The 14,607-nt window shown below is 28.3% G+C and overlaps 1 protein-coding gene across 11 annotated transcripts in view; it reads right to left on the bottom strand.

The window, feature by feature from the left end:
• The window catches only part of Mp (Multiplexin), a 248,949-nt gene that overhangs the window by 57,614 nt on the left and 176,728 nt on the right, over nucleotides 1-14,607 (bottom strand). The gene's annotated exons all lie outside the window — the stretch shown is intronic.

Below are 14,607 nucleotides of genomic sequence, written 5' to 3'. Positions count from 1 at the left end.
AAACGTATCTTCTATTCTATTAAACAGAGTTTAAGAACCTAGTTTATACAGTCTACAGGTCGGTTTTATTTTTTAAAGCTTTATTTTGACATCACAGTGACATTTACGACGTCATTCGTTTTCAAGTTGTGACGTCATTCTAAATTTTTTTAAATGACAACCGACATTTTTGTTTATTGGTTTAAATAGTACACAACTTTATCTTTGTGGTAAGAAGAAAAAATAAAAAAAAACTTCAATAAAATAAAAAAATACTGACAATTAAACATAATGCAGATTTCTAATTTCTAGATCTTTGTAGGCGACATAATTATGGAGGAATAATAATTTATTTTTTTTCCTTTTTGAGATTGTTTAAATAACTAAATAATAATAGGTAGAGATTGTTTCAAACCTGGTGGCGAACTGACATTGTCAAAAATGACTGGATTTTGACATTAAACATATGTTTACTATTTAAAAAAAATGCTCATAGGTGTCGCAATAAAATATTTTTCAACACTGTTAGTTAGCTTTGATAATTATAATAAGATGCGTAAGATGAAATTTATTAACGTTTAAAAATAATTTTTAACAGTACACTAACATTTCTATGAATCTTTGTTCTCAAAAATTATTAATACCACGATAACAACAAAGTATATTTTCGAAAAAAAATGCACGCTCATGTAATATTTCATTATCTTAATCAAGTGGGTGCGTTTCAAGAGCTTTTTATGTCACTGTCAGTTTGCTACCAGATATGAACCAACCTTTTATTTACACAGGGTCGTTAAAAAGTATGGATACAGTTAAATATTTTTAAGATGGATTAATAGAAAACTTTAAAATTTGGGAAACAGTTAAAAGTGTTTAAATTCTATCATCTGAGAACTTTTTCAAATTTTTATCGTCAATTGTTTTGAAAATACAAGGCTAACTTAATTTTTTTTTAATGGCACGACGGATCAAATTTAATCATTTTCAAAAAATAATTTTTTTCTGCATTCAATGATATAAAATAATACCCACCTTTACTTATATTAAAAAGTAGAAAAATTAAAACTCAAAAATTTTCAGGAATAATAAAACTAAGTTAGCTTTGAAAATACTGTTATTAGCGATATCTGTCACTTGTATATTAGCCAAAATTAATTTTGGGTGCAACAATAAGTTTAATAATGGTTCATTTAAGTAAAACTGAGCGAAAAAAAATCTAAAGTTGTTTTATCATGGGGACAGAAAGCTAAAAAACTAGTGGAAATCATTTTGAACATTTTTTGTAGCAAGAATTTTGTGTTTGATTAATTTTTTTTTATTAAAACGAGTTCTTTTTCAGTTAAAGTGTTATTTTAACAATTATTTTTAACATTTACTTATTTTTGGTCAACGTTTAAACAACAAAGAGCACACAATAGATAAAGACAACATTTCCAAAACTAAAAAAAATACATTTTTCGAAATTTTCAAATTTTTTTTAAGTTTCAATTAAATTAAGGCATGCATGTGTTATACCATAGAATTTTATATTAAATATATTAAATTTGACCCTGTTGCTATTTAAAAAAAATCAAGTTAGCCTTGTATCCGAAGAACAAATGGAGATAGAAGTTTAATAAACATCTGAAACAATAGAATTTATATACTCTTAAGCATATACCAAATTTCAATAAGTTTTGATGAATAGTTTTTGTAATATTTAACTGTATCCATACTTTTTAGCGTCCCTGTATATGCTTTTCAACTTTCATACAATCCAAATATCAAAGAGAAAAAAGACTTATAAGATAGGACTACAAATGAGAACTCGTCAGATCACGAAGTTGCTTTTATTATAAAAATCACAAGTAGGCTCTTAGAACACTAAGCCTAAAGATTTTTTTTTAAACAAATCCGCTCTGTAATTTTGTTAATGACCCCTTTTAAAATCCCGTAATACATATTTTTTTATTAGCCCTGTGTCCGTTTGTTAAAGTAACTATCATGAGATCGACAATGCACTGAATTGAAGCAAGCCACATTTTTTTTTCAAAACATCGTGTTGAAAAAAACAGTAGAGAAGACTAAGAAGATGTCCAGAAATACTGTTTTTATGATAGCAAATAATCGTTTAGAAGATTCTCAGTGAAATTTCTCCTAAAATTCTGATAGACATAATTGAATATTTCCACTCCCCATTTTTTTCACTTGTTAGATTAGCATTTTGCAATGTAGAGTGGTTAACACCATTTCGAAATAATTTATGATTATTATACAGACTGATCCAGAAATACTGAGTCTGTTGGCAACACTGGACTTAAATTTTTAAGGATACCAATGGAGCACTCATCCAGTTAACAACAATTTAACATTCTTGTGGGGTTGTACGTTAAATAATTGTCAAGAGAAATAGAATTCGGTTACAGTGTTGCAAATTACGAGCACAAATACTTTCAAATGTGTTGCCAACAGACTCAGTATTTCTGGATCAGTCTGTATTATGGTATGAGTTTTTGAAAAATCCTGATCTGTCAATTTTTGACATTTGGCTACAATTCCACAGGCACGACCTGCTCTAATTCAGTTTATTTTCGATCTCATGTTATAAACAATAATCAATACCAAAGCCATAAATCAAAAAGGCAATATTTTTCTTCATTTCTCTACTTTCGGTTCACTTTCATAAAAACCATTGTTGTGCAAATGACTAACCTGTTACCATGACAACTCATATAATAGTTAATGCCAAGAGTACGCTATTTGCACCACAATGGTTTAAAATTATGAAAGAATATAGACGACAACAATAATATACATTTCTTTAAATTGAAGCGTACACCTTTTTTTGTCAAATTAATTTTAATTTAAAAATTATTTAAACATTAGGTAGAAACAGAAATAGCATACTCCAATTTTAAATGGTATAATTTGTCGAAAATTTTAGTTAGGTGCTAACTTGAACTTTTTTGATTAAACAGCCACTAGATAAATGTTACATTTGTGTACATTTGTCACTTCTACGGGCATAATTCTTATCTTCTTATGGGTTCCACGCAAATGTAACTTTTTTTTTCATTCGTATCTGACAAATTGTTACTAAAGATCCTTCCCAATGAAGAACAGGTAATATTACAATTGGTGTTCCACAAGGTACAATTTTGGGACCACTTATATTTTTATTTTTTTGCGCAGAAATAACATGAGATCGAAAATATATGCAATTAGGGCAAGCCTTGAAAGTGAGTGTAGTTTTAGCCACATCTTATGCTGTGGAAAACCAGCATAAGCCAACATAATCTCAGAAGTGCGGCCATAAATAAGCGTCTAAAATGTGACTAAAGTTTCGCAGGCACAGTTTGCTCAAATTCAGTGTATTTTCGATCTCATGTTATTATATCTGTATATTATGTAAATAATCATGCCTTTGCATTGTCTAATCGCATTGGATTGAATTTACATGCGAGCAAATGTTTGTACTTCCACAAAAAAAACTCGAAAATGAATCTCAAAATTGGTAATATAAAAATAACTACCTCTAACATTTAACACGTCATTTGAATGTAAAGCGGTTTTCATTGCATTAAAAATTCTATATTCCAATTACAATATTTTGTATTTTAAACATTTCGACTCAATAGAACCTATCTTTGTGAATTATTTTATTTAAGAAAAAGTTGCCATTAAGTTTCTGTGATTACAATAAAGTTATACAACGCTTGACAGAAAAATTTTCGATAAACAATTTTGCCAATAAACTATAGTCATATTTTTCTAGTTCATAATTTTTCGCACCATTGTTTTTGATTTTTGTTATTTTATTGTTGTATTATTTTCCGTTCTTTTTCTTAAATAGTTTTTTCTTATTTTTAGTTTTAGTTGGGTGCAATTTTCGTACAATTCTTTGATTTTATTATTTATTTATTTATTTACTTTGAATAGCACTAGCAATTGCTATTTCGCCTTCCACGTTGTACTTATCATAAGTCAAATAAAAACGGTTTATTATTACACTAGTTAACAGTGTTTTTTACTCAACAGATAAAACCAATGTTAATCGGTAGAATAATTAATCCTAGATCTGATACAGAAGTCGAAAAAATTAGGTCGTCAAGTTTTTTAAATATTCATTATAAAGTCTGAATATTTGTCAATTTTTGCAACATCAAAAATGTACTATCAAGGTTAGTTTATCTTTAAACAAATAACATATTTTTATTCCAAAAATGTTGGTTACCTCCTTTTATAAGTCTTTAAATCTTTATGAAAAAACGTTTAGCATTTGCCTAAGTTTCCCAGCTTTTATTACAAAAATATTACCACAAACAAAACAAAACTTGTTTGAGCTTTTAGTAAATGTATCAAAAACCTAGACGTGATAGACAAATGTGACTAAAATAACTATTTTATCTGCGAATAGATAGAAAACAAAATCAGTATAAATTATCTTTTGGTAAAAGAATACATTTTTTTGTAAACTAGTGTTATTATTATTACATTTGCTGCTATAAAAACACTCAATAAAAATTTCGTAATAAGCCATCCAACAAGTGCAGCGTGCTCAAAAACTGACGCACCAACTCAATGGTGTGTGGTAGAGAACTGGTTACATTTAAAGGTAAAAATAGTAAAAAAATTCTTTGTATTAAAGTTATTGATAAATAACGGATTTTAAATAAATGATATGTGGCAACGTTGTCTAACTGTCACGATCGTAATAGAATTTGATCAACAATAAAAATAAATTATTTTTGAAACGGTTTCCTAGGAAATAATTCCCAGTGTTGGCTCATCTACACACTGTGATTTTTTTGATGAATTTTAATTTTTTAAATTAAAGAAACTGTTAAAGTCTGATAGAAAATTTAAAAATAATTATTCATCGTTTTGTTAGGGAACGATTACCTAGTGTGAAACATAAAAACATTAAAAAATAATGAAAACTAAAGAAGTTAACACAATAAGTTTGTAGCTCCAGATTTTTTAAAATATGACTTTATGGATTTTTTCAACATTTTTCCCGTAATCTGCACTTGCTTCTCAATAACGTACCACTGAGTTGGTGCGCCAGTTTTTGAGCACCCCGTATTTTAATAATTATAATTATTATTCGAGCAATCAGTTTTGGTGGATGCGCCGGGCTAGAACATTCATGCACAAAACGCAAATTTGTAATTAAATGATAAGCAGGTTATAATTAAAGCTTGCAGAGCTAAAGTATTCGAAAATTAATGTTTCATGTTCATAATTTTTGCTACCTCTAATAGCACAACCACTTATTTAATTATCCGGAACTGGCAAACGTAGCAAAAACTGCACGAAAATACGGTTAGTTATTATCAAATTGTAAGTGTCTTTACACTTTTATGCCCCTAATTTATTACATTTTTAATACCCCATCCCTAATAATTCAGCACCTTTCTTCTTAATATTTCATAAAAATACTTGTGAGTCTAGACACGCCGACTTTTTTATGATGTCGTATAATTTTATTAACGCATTCCTAACGTGCTGAGTGTAATTTAACACTCGAAAATTATTAATTTCCAAACTTTAAATAATATCGTACACAATATGCATGTTTTAAACGTAAAAAGGGTGTGAGCTTGTTAATAAATGTGGCCTAGTGCTCTCACAGAAGAAAGTTAATGCAATTTTATTCTGTTTCATCATGTGTTGGGCAAAAGTGCTGCTGCAAACGCATAACGCACATTTCCTCTATTGGAAATGAAATGCTTTGGCTTCCAGTGGCCGAATAAGTGAATTTGCATGGTAATTTCGAACTGCGGTGGCCATCGTTGACAGCTAATTTAATTCGTGCAATAAACTTTTTCACCTCATATTTGTGCAAATATTTCACATTTATTTTAAGATAACAGAGATGCTCTGCCATTGTTGTGTAAAGTGGCAATGCCATCAGGCCCTGCTTAAAATTCAGGAGTTTATTATCGTCAATATTATGAAAGTTTAGGGACTGAGCAGTTCGCTACGATTAGCAACATGGGTGTCATTCCGAAACGACTAAAAGAAAAGAACTCTCGCAAATAAAACTGCTATCTTTTTTATGTGTCAATAAAAACGATTTATTGTTGGCTTTTACTATAATCTGTACTGAACCAAATCTAGCTTCTTGTTACTGGGGGAGAAACAAATATTAAAATGGAAAAGGGAAGGGGGAAAGTAACGTTAAGTGTCATTGATTTGTCGACTTGTAGAGCTGTGAGATATAAACGTTCCGAACTGAATGATTTAACTGGGTAATAAATTGTAACTCTTGGTGCTTCTATCTTCGGTCGTGGTCAGCGATATTCTTGATGAAAGAATGAGTGGTTTAGCATCCTTTATATCTCGCAAACTTTCTTAAAAAAATGTGTGCAAGGTTAGAGTTACTCTAGCAAACACTTTTTTCCAGTTCTGGTTTAATAAATCAACACAATAGTCAACAGTAATACAGAGTGGTCCAGCTCAGCTCCCGTTTTCTGTAGCTCAGTTATTATTTAAAGTTAGAGTTTTGTTTTTTGTAGGTGGTATTTATATTCTAGGACACATTCCAGGAAAATATTTTTGACTATACAGAGTGTCCCTAAAATGTATGAATTCATAATCATATTTTTTAAAGACAAGCTATAATTTTTTATATATTATTATGATATATTTTTAGCTTCCTACATGTTCCTATTTTTTTTCAAATCGGTTCAGGGATTACTGTTAAAAAATAAAAACCAAAAAAATTCGATTTTACACCTTTAATTAAAAAAAATTGTTTTTTTAATTCCGCATCGGATGATTAAAAATAATTCATATTCATTAAACTTGTCAATAAAATAGCTGTCAAAACAAGTTGTTGGCCAATAACTGAATGTGTTAAGATTTATGTTAAGATTGTAATAAAATAAGGTGTTCGTTTATTAATTCTGCATCGAACACAGGAGGCTTTAAAAATAAAAAAAGAAAATAAATTGTAAACACCCTGTAGTACTTACGTAGTAATAATGTCTTCAAAAGAGCACTGTTTTTATTTTTTATAAATTTTTAAGACTAAAAGTGTAAAACAATTTTTTTTTTGGTTTAAATTTTTTAACAGTAATCCCTAAAGCGATTAAAAAAACTTTAGGGACCTGTAAAAAGCTGAAAAGGTATAATAATGAGCACAAAAAAATAATAGCATGCCGTTAAAAAATTCATTATGACGTGATACCATTTCTTGGACACTCTGTATAATCAAAAATAATTTCCTGAAATGTGCCCTGGAGTATAAATAAGATTTACAAAATATCAAAACTCCAACTTTAATAATAACTAAGCTACAGAAGACGGGAGCTGGGTTGGACCAGCCTGTATATTAAACGTTTTCGTTAGTTTTATTAACAAGGAGAAAACAGTGTTTTTGTTTTGGTTTTCGACTTTTGTCAATTATATTTCACAATTTCTCAAAACTATGTATTTCCTATCTCAAGTAAACAGAGTGCGAAGTAAACATGAAATAGGAAAGAGAAAAACCTAAAGAAAAACACTTTAATTCGTTCAAAAGAAGAGCATTACCCTTTACTGGATTTTTTTGCAAGATATCTGTTTTCACATTATAACAGAAAAGTGCATTTATTCGTAAAAAAGTTTCGTAAACAAGCTTTCAAGGTTCAGTAATTTATTAAATGTTTGCATTGAAAATATGCAACTCGCTACCTATTTCCTTCATATTGTTTTTTGAGTAAGTGCATTTTTTAGACTGAAGTAGGTTGCAATATTTGATTTTTGTGAAAACTAATATTCTGTGTTACATATACAGATTTAGGCAAAAGTTTGGATTTTGTGCTTAAAATTATGTGTTGTACAAAAAAAACAATTAGGATATCATCAAGTACTTTGAAAATGTGATCTTTTTTCAAAAAAAAATATTAAATTCCTTTTAGTTTTTAAATTATTAAAAAAATATTTTTGCTGCTTTGGTTTCACAAATTGTTCATTGTGAAACTTAAAGTAGTTTCACAAAGCTCATTTTTGTGCAACTCCTTTTAGTACATTTTTAGGAGTTGTATTGGCAGTGCTAGGCTAGGTGCTAAGTCGTTTATTGATAAAGCCAGAATAATTGAAAAAATTAAAAGGAAATAGTTTGAACAGATTTTGATAAGTTAAGCAAATAAAAACAAACAACGAAAATAGAAAGTGGAAAAAATAGTAAGTTACACTTGTTTTACACGACTTAATTGTGGCACTCATTCTATTTATACTCATACTAATTTTAGTGCTTTCGAAAGTAATCTTTATCTCTACTTAAAAGTTTCGATAAGAAACCTAACATTCTCAAGCTCAAAAAATTCTCGTTTTGCACACTTAGTATAAAAATAACAAGTTTTTTAATGGCAACCCACTTTTGGTAAAAGATTATCTGCTCTAAAATTGACTTCTAATAGTATTGTTTTTAAACCAGTGTTTTTTAAATGAATTATTAAAATAACGTTCCGAGCTCATCAATTTTTTTAATGGCAAAAAATAAATTAATTTCCAATTTGTTTTTGTCGTAGAAAAAGTATATATTAGAAAACTTGTTTTATAAACACACATTTTATTTACATGATACGGTTGTGATTAATAAAATTCCTTACTAAAATGACATTATTTATAAAACTTTATACATTGTACATAATACATATACTATAATTTGAATTTTTAATTCTTACTTATTTAATTATTTTTTTGGAGCGAGTGACGAATTTTTATCACACAATAACATATAATAAGTAAAGTACTTAAAATATATAGCAAATATAAAGTATATAAATGTAAAGTACTTAGAGCAAACGCTGAATTCTGTACGATTATTAGTTTTCGAGATATAGTAGATAATAATAGTCTTTATTATGGGCGAAGTCTAACTGAAATTACTCCAACTTAACCCAAACAAAAGAAAATACATGCAAATAAAATAATTATAATCATGTTTAACAACAAAAAATAAATTAATGTGATAAACAAAAACAAATCAAAACAAGAAAAGAAATATTTAATATTTAATATCTGAATCCTATTTTGTAAACACACTCCTATTTTCTCATAGCAACGTGTTTTCACAATTTTAAAACACGTTTCCCATAGCAACGTATTTTAAGTTAACATGTTCCAACAAAAAAAAATGGAATAACACTCATACAAAAACGCTTAAAGTTCTTGGATGTCTAGGATGTTTATAAACAAGAATTCGTTGAAAATCAATGTATTTCAGCAGAACAAGTGCGAAAATTATCGTTTTCAGCTTAAAGAAAATTTTTTATCTATTCGCAGCTAATTTGGTGATCTATAATGATAAAATCATTGTTTTTAGTCAAAACTAAACAATTTCAATCATTTCCAGGTGATTTGATGGCTTGTAAATTAGAAATTGTTAAATATAAACATATTTTGAGCGAAACAAATGCGAAGATCGTCAATTTCAGTCAAAATACCTAAGTCGATTTGACTTACTCCAAACTAATAAGTTGGTAGTTTGAAGCGAGAAATAAGACGATTTCAGCAATTCCCAAGTGATTTGGTGGTTTTTAAGTGAGAAATTGTTGAACATAAATGCATTTCAGCAAAGCAAGTGCTAAAATCGTCATTGTAAGTCACAAAAGGCGATTTGAGCTATTTTCCAGGCGATAAGCTGGTTTTTCAGCCAGAAATCGTTGACGCTCAACCTTATTTCAGCAAAAAAAGTACGAAAATTGTCGTTTTCGAAAATAACGCCAATTGAGCAAATTTTTCAGTAATTTGCTGGTTTTTCAGGTGGAATTGGTCAAAAATTAACTTATTATTAATTTTACCACAAAGACAATTTGCGGTATCCCTAAGCTCTTTTCCTTGTTTTAAAGCTAGAAATCGCCAAAAATCAATGTATTTTAGGGAATCAAATTAAAAAATCCAAAAACTTTAAACGATAAATGTTTGAAAATAAATGTATTTAAGCAAAAATGCATTCAAACATCTGATGACATAGCAGCAATTTGCATGAATGTAATAAATCTTTGTTAAAGATTTTATTCAAAGAATACCTGAAATTTATAAAGAAATAAAGAAAAATCAACAAATCTAATTTAAAAAGTGTGAGACACGTTCCATGCTTTTTACCATAGATACAATATGTTTTTTATTGATTTTCATCTTGTCGTTTTTGAATTTCTCATGTAAAATCAGAAAATGCCGCTTCATACACCTAATGATGGGCATTTAGACATATAATATTACCATTCTCCATTTATTAAAGCTCCAATCCGGAAATAAGATTCGATAATAAAAGTGTTTTCTTGCACGGTAACAATTTAGTTGCATTTTAACGAAAATTTCAAAAGAAATTAATTGAATTTCTCAACTGACAGATCTGACATTTATTGACAGGTGATTCAACTGAGCAGAGCGGCACAAATTTTTTTCCATGTAAACCAATTTCAAAGTTAACTAGATGAGAATCATGTACAATGTGTTCAAAAATGGTTGTTCATCAAGTTGACTATGAAATTCAAATTCAATGTGCCGCTTCGTCTAAATGACTGTTGTAGTTGTACTGTGAAATCTTTGAATTAGTTTTTTACTCACTTTTGCATTTTTCGGCTAAGTTGTTTCAGGTGTAAGGTTTGTCTTAATTGTGTTTTATATTTCCGTGAGTTTTTTTCTTGTGTATTTTTCGTTTGTTGCTTTATTTTGTCGGATCTGTCACTTTGACGTCAATCACAATTTAAATTAAGCGATACATTACGTTCAAATTTTATAGGTGACTTGATGAACAATCATTTTTAAACACATTGTACAGTAAGCTAGACGTGTTTAACATAACAATTGTAAAAAAAAGTTAATTACTAAAAATTTAACATTTTATTTATCGTCAGGTGACAAATAAATTTTAAAATTATTATTATTACGCAAAGAAAAAGGTTTAAAACATTTAAGTGCCAATAAATATACGTAGTTAAAGACAGGATTCATCTCTTCGCTTTCGGTATTTACAACAACTTCATATCTCCTACTGTGTACACTAATTTAATTACAGTAATTTGTTTTCCTCCTCAGTCTACTAAAATGCAGCGCAATATAGACATTCTTTAGGTTACGTTCTTTTCGTCTAATTTTGTTTTTGAACTGACTCTTTACCTTTGTAAGATGACAATTTTATTTTAATAACTTTACGTACTTGCTTATTAAATGTGCTAATTACTATTTCTACTGCAAGTGTAATAAAATATAGTATTATGCAGAATACTGTTGTTTATATCGAAATGTTTAATCGTTATTAATTTTATGACTTGGATCGTCGGAATTTGAACAAACCTGAGTTTCGCTGACCGCATAATGAAATTAGACAAGTTTAGCATTGCTGAATAGCTAGGAAGTTGGCCGAGATTACGTGGACAAATGGGAACAAAACGACGCCACCTACATAGAACCGTCGTTTTTTTATTTGGGTTGATTAAAGTGATGGATTTGAAACAACGACAAAATTCAAGGAGAGATTAATAAAATGTAAGCGATGTGAACTGCATTAATTATTAAAAACTAGAGTAGAATGAGTTATTATCATCATTACAGCTATTATTTGAGAACATAAATAATAAATGTTGGTGCATCAATATTTAAATAGAAGGCAAAGAAATGAAGGTGTAGTGTTTGTATTGCCTGAAGTTTAGTTGGCTAATATCCATACTACAAGTATTAAAGGAAAATTAGTCACATTATGATGAATTATATTGTCCCAATTCAGTACAATTTCGAACTGTAATACATATACAAGCTTGCAACCCAAAAAAAAATAGTATTTTTGAGTAGGAAAATTAATTTAGAATTGTTTGGTCTTTTATGTAAAGCAACAGGTAGTACAATGTACATTGTATTACTATTGCAATAAAATAGAATAATGTACAATTTTTTTACAAATTAAACTTAAACTTCAGACAATTGTATAAAATACACATAAGCTAATACACATAAGAATAAGCAAAAAATTCTTATTACTATGATGGTCTGGTATAACTTTCACTTATACTTGTCATTGCTTTTACGGATGTAAAAAAAGACCTACTTCTATAAGATTTGGATAACTGAGGTTATTTTTAACCTAAAGTATTAAAATTTAATGACGATTCGATACTCTTTAAGGTAGTTATTTGATAAATCAATCTTGATTAATTTGTAATGAAAAATCTGTTCTGACATTAAAACAGTAAAAAATATTTTAAACAAGCATTGTGAGACTTTTAAAATGTTCATTAATTTATTAAATGTTTAGATTAAACAGGTGCATCACATACTCATTACATATTTCCCTTTTTCTATAAAATATGGAATGCTCCCCTATATGAAAACCAATTTGAAATATTTATTAAGTAATTGAAAAAGAAAATGAATTCTGGTAGAAGTTTATTGGAGTTGCAATCACAGTTGTAAACCCATTGTCATCTAAAACATTTTTAAAATGGAATACGTTATACATTTTAGCGTAATTAGATTCTATGTGAAAAAAATAATGGGACTCTGTACCATGAGATCGAAAATGTACTCAATTGGAGCAAGCCTTGAAAGTGAAATGTAACTTTAGCCACTTTTTGTGCTGTGTAAATCCAGCACAAGACAACATAACCTCAAAAGTGCAGCCGTAAATAAATGGCTAATTTGTGACCAAAGTTCCGCAAACGTAGCTTGCTGTAATAAAAAACAATTTCAATCTCATGGTATAATCTGTTATAGTCTATCTCTTATCTTAAAAACTTAGAATACTTTGGCAAATAGTCGACTTTTGTCCCATTTGAAAAAAATAAGTTATTCACCTTTTTGCGTTTTGGCACAGCCTACAGTACACTATCTGCATGCTAATTGCGGTATTATAACTTTTTCTTTAGCTAATTTGTCGGAAAATATTTTGCATTTTTTGCTTTGCAATAATTTTTCAAAAGTTGTTTTTTCATAACAAAAAGTTGAAAAATTCCCAAAAGGAAACTGATAAACCTATAATAGTTTACACAAAGTTCTATTGCTTCTTTACGTAAAATCTAATTATATAAAAATTTATTAAAACACAAAGAACTTTGGTTCACCACCCTGTATACAACACCCTGTGTATAATAAAATTATTTTAAATTTTTGAGCTAGAAGTAAATCTAGGTAGTAAATAAAAACGGCAAGGTAATATCGCAAATACCAGAAAAGTTATAGTCTGATTACACATGCGTGGGTAACTATACCTATACCGGGTGAGTCTCCTAAAAGTAGGTATAACTCAAAAACTAATAGTCGCACCGAATTCAGCGTTTGTTGTAAAATAACTGATATTTTTCGCTATATTTATGAATTTTTTCAGAATTTTTCAACTCTTTGTTGTAATTAAAATTTATTATACCTGTTTTTATACAGGTCGTTGAAAAGTATAGATACAGTTAAATATTCTCAGAACGGTTTTACAAAGAACTTTGAAATTTAGAAAACAGATAAAAGGGTTTCAATTCTATCATCTGACAAATTTCTATTTCCATTTGTTGTGAGGATGATAACAAGGCTAACTTGATTTTTTAAATGACATGACAGGTCAAATTTAATTAATTTTAAAAGAGCATTTTTTCTGAATTCAGTAATGTAACATAATACTTTACTATATTTTTATAAAGAGGTAAAAAATAACAATTCAAAAATTTATAAGTTAGTTTTGAAAATACTGTTATTAGCGATCTATCACTTGTATATTAGCCAAAAAATCAACTTGGGTGCGATAATTAGTTTAACAACAGTACGTTCAAATAAAACTGAGCAAAAAAAATTCTCATGTTGGTTGCTCATGGCGACCGAAAGCCAAGAAGATAGTAGAAATCATTTTAAACATCTCTTGTAGCATAAAAATCATGGTTTTCCCGTTTAATTTTTTTTTAATTAAAACGTGTTTTTTCCGTTAAAAATGTTATTTTAACAATTGAATTTAACTTTTACTTATTTTTTGGTCAATGTTTAAGCAGCAAAAAGCTAACGATAGATAAAGACAACATTTTCAAAGCTAACAAAATTTTACATTTTTCAAAATTTTATTAGTCCAAAATTTTTTGTTTCAAGTTTCGATTAAATTAAGGTATGCATGTGTTACACCAAAGAACTCAGATCAAATTCTCTTCTTAAAAATATTAAATTCGACCCTTGTTGCCATTTTTAAAAAAAGTCAAGCTAGCCTTGTATCCTAAGAACAAATGAAGATGGAAATTTGATAAACATCTAAAACGATAGAAATTATCTATTCTTAAACATATACTAAATTTCAATAAGTTTTGATAAACAGTTTTTATAGTATTTAACTGTACCCATACTTTTTAGCGACCCTGTATTTAAAAAACCACTGTAGTATAAAAGACTAAGCCGTTTCCGTGACAACTTATTTAAAAGTTAATGCCAAGAGTTGCACCACAATGGACACTAAGAAACTGCATGGCTAATAATTAAATATAATAATATTAATTTATCAAAATTTTACTATTTCTTATATTATTTTAGAACAAAGATGCTTAAAAAATTGCTTTCAGTGAAAAATTTTTTTCGGATTTGTATCACAAAACCACAATTTTTTGCAGCTAATTAATGTAGTAATTAATAAATTCATTAATTATTTAATATTAGTTATAAAAATTACTAGAAAAATTCTGAAAAAATTCATAG

Source organism: Tribolium castaneum, chromosome 1, assembly GCF_031307605.1.
Source record: "Tribolium castaneum strain GA2 chromosome 1, icTriCast1.1, whole genome shotgun sequence".
In the NCBI taxonomy this organism is placed as follows: domain Eukaryota; kingdom Metazoa; phylum Arthropoda; class Insecta; order Coleoptera; family Tenebrionidae; genus Tribolium; species Tribolium castaneum.
This window is presented reverse-complemented; position numbering and strand designations above follow the sequence as displayed.